Here is an 8,996-nt window from a genome sequence, read left to right on the forward strand (position 1 = left end):
TAGACAGTAACAAGAAAGGCTGATAACCTGTGAACTTTTAGACGGCAGCAATTTCAATATTTAGACTTATTTAAATGTTTTGACTTTTGAGCCTCCTCACTCTCAGTTCGTACAAGTTATAGCAGATACTAGTATGTGATACGTATGATAGGGGGCGTTTAATCTATACCTATAAAATGCATCGGATCAGAGGTATAGTAACTGTGAACCCTAAACACAGTGCCAAGCTTAACTTCACCATACGTATCATGAATAGTATCCAACTACTTCCTGTAATTGACTTTTAGGTCAATTTAAGTTTGTCCCGTTCAATAGTTTGTCCCGTGCATAATTATGTCATATTGCATGCAACTTTAAAATACTAGAATACAGCTTAATTGTATACTTACTGTTTAGACTTGACGTGTATTTTCTGTCTTAACTACTTTCTTCATAGACACCAAAAATGTGGTTCAAACTAGAATTTCAATGCCTTTGATTGATACCTTTTCTGAAACTGTTGACAGTAATCTGCTAAATGATAAAATACAAAATGAGTTTCTTTCGCAAATAGGGGAAGGACACGACTAATTCATGGTCCCATTACTTTCTATGTTAAATTCCTCCGTTCAAACCCTACCAGCAGGCACACCTCTTGTTTTAAGTTCAAATAAAGTGGCAATCATTGCATTTCAAAGCAACACTTTAAGCTGCTGCTTAATTTGATGAAAAGCTACAACTCTATCTAGCTACTGAGAAGTGATACAATGTTTATATATAAGCACCACATAGACAGTAACAAGAAAGGCTGATAACCTGTGAACTTTTAGACGGCAGCAATTTCAATATTTAGACTTATTTAAATGTTTTGACTTTTGAGCCTCCTCACTCTCAGTTCGTACAAGTTATAGTAGATACTAGTATGTGATACGTATGATAGGGGACGTTTAATCTATACCTATAAAATGCATCGGATCAGAGGTATAGTAACTGTGAACCCTAAACACAGTGCCAAGCTTAACTTCACCATACGTATCATGAATAGTATCCAACTACTTCCTGTAATTGACTTTTAGGTCAATTTAAGTTTGTCCCGTTCAATAGTTTGTCCCGTGCATAATTATGTCATATTGCATGCAACTTTAAAATACTAGAATACAGCTTAATTGTATACTTACTGTTTAGACTTGACGTGTATTTTCTGTCTTAACTACTTTCTTCATAGACACCAAAAATGTGGTTCAAACTAGAATTTCAATGCCTTTGATTGATACCTTTTCTGAAACTGTTGACAGTAATCTGCTAAATGATAAAATACAAAATGAGTTTCTTTCGCAAATAGGGGAAGGACACGACTAATTCATGGTCCCATTACTTTCTATGTTAAATTCCTCCGTTCAAACCCTACCAGCAGGCACACCTCTTGTTTTAAGTTCAAATAAAGTGGCAATCATTGCATTTCAAAGCAACACTTTAAGCTGCTGCTTAATTTGATGAAAAGCTACAACTCTATCTAGCTACTGAGAAGTGATACAATGTTTATATATAAGCACCACATAGACAGTAACAAGAAAGGCTGATAACCTGTGAACTTTTAGACGGCAGCAATTTCAATATTTAGACTTATTTAAATGTTTTGACTTTTGAGCCTCCTCACTCTCAGTTCGTACAAGTTATAGCAGATACTAGTATGTGATACGTATGATAGGGGACGTTTAATCTATACCTATAAAATGCATCGGATCAGAGGTATAGTAACTGTGAACCCTAAACACAGTGCCAAGCTTAACTTCACCATACGTATCATGAATAGTATCCAACTACTTCCTGTAATTGACTTTTTGGTCAATTTAAGTTTGTCCCGTTCAATAGTTTGTCCCGTGCATAATTATGTCATATTGCATGCAACTTTAAAATACTAGAATACAGCTTAATTGTATACTTACTGTTTAGACTTGACGTGTATTTTCTGTCTTAACTACTTTCTTCATAGACACCAAAAATGTGGTTCAAACTAGAATTTCAATGCCTTTGATTGATACCTTTTCTGAAACTGTTGACAGTAATCTGCTAAATGATAAAATACAAAATGAGTTTCTTTCGCAAATAGGGGAAGGACACGACTAATTCATGGTCCCATTACTTTCTATGTTAAATTCCTCCGTTCAAACCCTACCAGCAGGCACACCTCTTGTTTTAAGTTCAAATAAAGTGGCAATCATTGCATTTCAAAGCAACACTTTAAGCTGCTGCTTAATTTGATGAAAAGCTACAACTCTATCTAGCTACTGAGAAGTGATACAATGTTTATATATAAGCACCACATAGACAGTAACAAGAAAGGCTGATAACCTGTGAACTTTTAGACGGCAGCAATTTCAATATTTAGACTTATTTAAATGTTTTGACTTTTGAGCCTCCTCACTCTCAGTTCGTACAAGTTATAGCAGATACTAGTATGTGATACGTATGATAGGGGACGTTTAATCTATACCTATAAAATGCATCGGATCAGAGGTATAGTAACTGTGAACCCTAAACACAGTGCCAAGCTTAACTTCACCATACGTATCATGAATAGTATCCAACTACTTCCTGTAATTGACTTTTAGGTCAATTTAAGTTTGTCCCGTTCAATAGTTTGTCCCGTGCATAATTATGTCATATTGCATGCAACTTTAAAATACTAGAATACAGCTTAATTGTATACTTACTGTTTAGACTTGACGTGTATTTTCTGTCTTAACTACTTTCTTCATAGACACCAAAAATGTGGTTCAAACTAGAATTTCAATGCCTTTGATTGATACCTTTTCTGAAACTGTTGACAGTAATCTGCTAAATGATAAAATACAAAATGAGTTTCTTTCGCAAATAGGGGAAGGACACGACTAATTCATGGTCCCATTACTTTCTATGTTAAATTCCTCCGTTCAAACCCTACCAGCAGGCACACCTCTTGTTTTAAGTTCAAATAAAGTGGCAATCATTGCATTTCAAAGCAACACTTTAAGCTGCTGCTTAATTTGATGAAAAGCTACAACTCTATCTAGCTACTGAGAAGTGATACAATGATTATATATAAGCACCACATAGACAGTAACAAGAAAGGCTGATAACCTGTGAACTTTTAGACGGCAGCAATTTCAATATTTAGACTTATTTAAATGTTTTGACTTTTGAGCCTCCTCACTCTCAGTTCGTACAAGTTATAGCAGATACTAGTATGTGATACGTATGATAGGGGACGTTTAATCTATACCTATAAAATGCATCGGATCAGAGGTATAGTAACTGTGAACCCTAAACACAGTGCCAAGCTTAACTTCACCATACGTATCATGAAAAGTATCCAACTACTTCCTGTAATTGACTTTTAGGTCAATTTAAGTTTGTCCCGTTCAATAGTTTGTCCCGTGCATAATTATGTCATATTGCATGCAACTTTAAAATACTAGAATACAGCTTAATTGTATACTTACTGTTTAGACTTGACGTGTATTTTCTGTCTTAACTACTTTCTTCATAGACACCAAAAATGTGGTTCAAACTAGAATTTCAATGCCTTTGATTGATACCTTTTCTGAAACTGTTGACAGTAATCTGCTAAATGATAAAATACAAAATGAGTTTCTTTCGCAAATAGGGGAAGGACACGACTAATTTATGGTCCCATTACTTTCTATGTTAAATTCCTCCGTTCAAACCCTACCAGCAGGCACACCTCTTGTTTTAAGTTCAAATAAAGTGGCAATCATTGCATTTCAAAGCAACACTTTAAGCTGCTGCTTAATTTGATGAAAAGCTACAACTCTATCTAGCTACTGAGAAGTGATACAATGTTTATATATAAGCACCACATAGACAGTAACAAGAAAGGCTGATAACCTGTGAACTTTTAGACGGCAGCAATTTCAATATTTAGACTTATTTAAATGTTTTGACTTTTGAGCCTCCTCACTCTCAGTTCGTACAAGTTATAGCAGATACTAGTATGTGATACGTATGATAGGGGACGTTTAATCTATACCTATAAAATGCATCGGATCAGAGGTATAGTAACTGTGAACCCTAAACACAGTGCCAAGCTTAACTTCACCATACGTATCATGAATAGTATCCAACTACTTCCTGTAATTGACTTTTAGGTCAATTTAAGTTTGTCCCGTTCAATAGTTTGTCCCGTGCATAATTATGTCATATTGCATGCAACTTTAAAATACTAGAATACAGCTTAATTGTATACTTACTGTTTAGACTTGACGTGTATTTTCTGTCTTAACTCCTTTCTTCATAGACACCAAAAATGTGGTTCAAACTAGAATTTCAATGCCTTTGATTGATACCTTTTCTGAAACTGTTGACAGTAATCTGCTATATGATAAAATACAAAATGAGTTTCTTTCGCAAATAGGGGAAGGACACGACTAATTCATGGTCCCATTACTTTCTATGTTAAATTCCTCCGTTCAAACCCTACCAGCAGGCACACCTCTTGTTTTAAGTTCAAATAAAGTGGCAATCATTGCATTTCAAAGCAACACTTTAAGCTGCTGCTTAATTTGATGAAAAGCTACAACTCTATCTAGCTACTGAGAAGTGATACAATGTTTATATATAAGCACCACATAGACAGTAACAAGAAAGGCTGATAACCTGTGAACTTTTAGACGGCAGCAATTTCAATATTTAGACTTATTTAAATGTTTTGACTTTTGAGCCTCCTCACTCTCAGTTCGTACAAGTTATAGCAGATACTAGTATGTGATACGTATGATAGGGGACGTTTAATCTATACCTATAAAATGCATCGGATCAGAGGTATAGTAACTGTGAACCCTAAACACAGTGCCAAGCTTAACTTCACCATACGTATCATGAAAAGTATCCAACTACTTCCTGTAATTGACTTTTAGGTCAATTTAAGTTTGTCCCGTTCAATAGTTTGTCCCGTGCATAATTATGTCATATTGCATGCAACTTTAAAATACTAGAATACAGCTTAATTGTATACTTACTGTTTAGACTTGACGTGTATTTTCTGTCTTAACTACTTTCTTCATAGACACCAAAAATGTGGTTCAAACTAGAATTTCAATGCCTTTGATTGATACCTTTTCTGAAACTGTTGACAGTAATCTGCTAAATGATAAAATACAAAATGAGTTTCTTTCGCAAATAGGGGAAGGACACGACTAATTTATGGTCCCATTACTTTCTATGTTAAATTCCTCCGTTCAAACCCTACCAGCAGGCACACCTCTTGTTTTAAGTTCAAATAAAGTGGCAATCATTGCATTTCAAAGCAGCACTTTAAGCTGCTGCTTAATTTGATGAAAAGCTACAACTCTATCTAGCTACTGAGAAGTGATACAATGTTTATATATAAGCACCACATAGACAGTAACAAGAAAGGCTGATAACCTGTGAACTTTTAGACGGCAGCAATTTCAATATTTAGACTTATTTAAATGTTTTGACTTTTGAGCCTCCTCACTCTCAGTTCGTACAAGTTATAGCAGATACTAGTATGTGATACGTATGATAGGGGACGTTTAATCTATACCTATAAAATGCATCGGATCAGAGGTATAGTAACTGTGAACCCTAAACACAGTGCCAAGCTTAACTTCACCATACGTATCATGAATAGTATCCAACTACTTCCTGTAATTGACTTTTAGGTCAATTTAAGTTTGTCCCGTTCAATAGTTTGTCCCGTGCATAATTATGTCATATTGCATGCAACTTTAAAATACTAGAATACAGCTTAATTGTATACTTACTGTTTAGACTTGACGTGTATTTTCTGTCTTAACTACTTTCTTCATAGACACCAAAAATGTGGTTCAAACTAGAATTTCAATGCCTTTGATTGATACCTTTTCTGAAACTGTTGACAGTAATCTGCTAAATGATAAAATACAAAATGAGTTTCTTTCGCAAATAGGGGAAGGACACGACTAATTCATGGTCCCATTACTTTCTATGTTAAATTCCTCCGTTCAAACCCTACCAGCAGGCACACCTCTTGTTTTAAGTTCAAATAAAGTGGCAATCATTGCATTTCAAAGCAACACTTTAAGCTGCTGCTTAATTTGATGAAAAGCTACAACTCTATCTAGCTACTGAGAAGTGATACAATGTTTATATATAAGCACCACATAGACAGTAACAAGAAAGGCTGATAACCTGTGAACTTTTAGACGGCAGCAATTTCAATATTTAGACTTATTTAAATGTTTTGACTTTTGAGCCTCCTCACTCTCAGTTCGTACAAGTTATAGCAGATACTAGTATGTGATACGTATGATAGGGGACGTTTAATCTATACCTATAAAATGCATCGGATCAGAGGTATAGTAACTGTGAACCCTAAACACAGTGCCAAGCTTAACTTCACCATACGTATCATGAATAGTATCCAACTACTTCCTGTAATTGACTTTTAGGTCAATTTAAGTTTGTCCCGTTCAATAGTTTGTCCCGTGCATAATTATGTCATATTGCATGCAACTTTAAAATACTAGAATACAGCTTAATTGTATACTTACTGTTTAGACTTGACGTGTATTTTCTGTCTTAACTACTTTCTTCATAGACACCAAAAATGTGGTTCAAACTAGAATCTCAATGCCTTTGATTGATACCTTTTCTGAAACTGTTGACAGTAATCTGCTAAATGATAAAATACAAAATGAGTTTCTTTCGCAAATAGGGGAAGGACACGACTAATTCATGGTCCCATTACTTTCTATGTTAAATTCCTCCGTTCAAACCCTACCAGCAGGCACACCTCTTGTTTTAAGTTCAAATAAAGTGGCAATCATTGCATTTCAAAGCAACACTTTAAGCTGCTGCTTAATTTGATGAAAAGCTACAACTCTATCTAGCTACTGAGAAGTGATACAATGTTTATATATAAGCACCACATAGACAGTAACAAGAAAGGCTGATAACCTGTGAACTTTTAGACGGCAGCAATTTCAATATTTAGACTTATTTAAATGTTTTGACTTTTGAGCCTCCTCACTCTCAGTTCGTACAAGTTATAGTAGATACTAGTATGTGATACGTATGATAGGGGACGTTTAATCTATACCTATAAAATGCATCGGATCAGAGGTATAGTAACTGTGAACCCTAAACACAGTGCCAAGCTTAACTTCACCATACGTATCATGAATAGTATCCAACTACTTCCTGTAATTGACTTTTAGGTCAATTTAAGTTTGTCCCGTTCAATAGTTTGTCCCGTGCATAATTATGTCATATTGCATGCAACTTTAAAATACTAGAATACAGCTTAATTGTATACTTACTGTTTAGACTTGACGTGTATTTTCTGTCTTAACTACTTTCTTCATAGACACCAAAAATGTGGTTCAAACTAGAATCTCAATGCCTTTGATTGATACCTTTTCTGAAACTGTTGACAGTAATCTGCTAAATGATAAAATACAAAATGAGTTTCTTTCGCAAATAGGGGAAGGACACGACTAATTCATGGTCCCATTACTTTCTATGTTAAATTCCTCCGTTCAAACCCTACCAGCAGGCACACCTCTTGTTTTAAGTTCAAATAAAGTGGCAATCATTGCATTTCAAAGCAACACTTTAAGCTGCTGCTTAATTTGATGAAAAGCTACAACTCTATCTTGCTACTGAGAAGTGATACAATGTTTATATATAAGCACCACATAGACAGTAACAAGAAAGGCTGATAACCTGTGAACTTTTAGACGGCAGCAATTTCAATATTTAGACTTATTTAAATGTTTTGACTTTTGAGCCTCCTCACTCTCAGTTCGTACAAGTTATAGCAGATACTAGTATGTGATACGTATGATAGGGGACGTTTAATCTATACCTATAAAATGCATCGGATCAGAGGTATAGTAACTGTGAACCCTAAACACAGTGCCAAGCTTAACTTCACCATACGTATCATGAATAGTATCCAACTACTTCCTGTAATTGGCTTTTAGGTCAATTTAAGTTTGTCCCGTTCAATAGTTTGTCCCGTGCATAATTATGTCATATTGCATGCAACTTTAAAATACTAGAATACAGCTTAATTGTATACTTACTGTTTAGACTTGACGTGTATTTTCTGTCTTAACTACTTTCTTCATAGACACCAAAAATGTGGTTCAAACTAGAATCTCAATGCCTTTGATTGATACCTTTTCTGAAACTGTTGACAGTAATCTGCTAAATGATAAAATACAAAATGAGTTTCTTTCGCAAATAGGGGAAGGACACGACTAATTCATGGTCCCATTACTTTCTATGTTAAATTCCTCCGTTCAAACCCTACCAGCAGGCACACCTCTTGTTTTAAGTTCAAATAAAGTGGCAATCATTGCATTTCAAAGCAACACTTTAAGCTGCTGCTTAATTTGATGAAAAGCTACAACTCTATCTAGCTACTGAGAAGTGATACAATGTTTATATATAAGCACCACATAGACAGTAACAAGAAAGGCTGATAACCTGTGAACTTTTAGACGGCAGCAATTTCAATATTTAGACTTATTTAAATGTTTTGACTTTTGAGCCTCCTCACTCTCAGTTCGTACAAGTTATAGCAGATACTAGTATGTGATACGTATGATAGGGGACGTTTAATCTATACCTATAAAATGCATCGGATCAGAGGTATAGTAACTGTGAACCCTAAACACAGTGCCAAGCTTAACTTCACCATACGTATCATGAATAGTATCCAACTACTTCCTGTAATTGGCTTTTAGGTCAATTTAAGTTTGTCCCGTTCAATAGTTTGTCCCGTGCATAATTATGTCATATTGCATGCAACTTTAAAATACTAGAATACAGCTTAATTGTATACTTACTGTTTAGACTTGACGTGTATTTTCTGTCTTAACTACTTTCTTCATAGACACCAAAAATGTGGTTCAAACTAGAATCTCAATGCCTTTGATTGATACCTTTTCTGAAACTGTTGACAGTAATCTGCTAAATGATAAAATACAAAATGAGTTTCTTTCGCA

Source organism: Mytilus trossulus, chromosome 13, assembly GCF_036588685.1.
Source record: "Mytilus trossulus isolate FHL-02 chromosome 13, PNRI_Mtr1.1.1.hap1, whole genome shotgun sequence".
NCBI lineage: Eukaryota > Metazoa > Mollusca > Bivalvia > Mytilida > Mytilidae > Mytilus > Mytilus trossulus.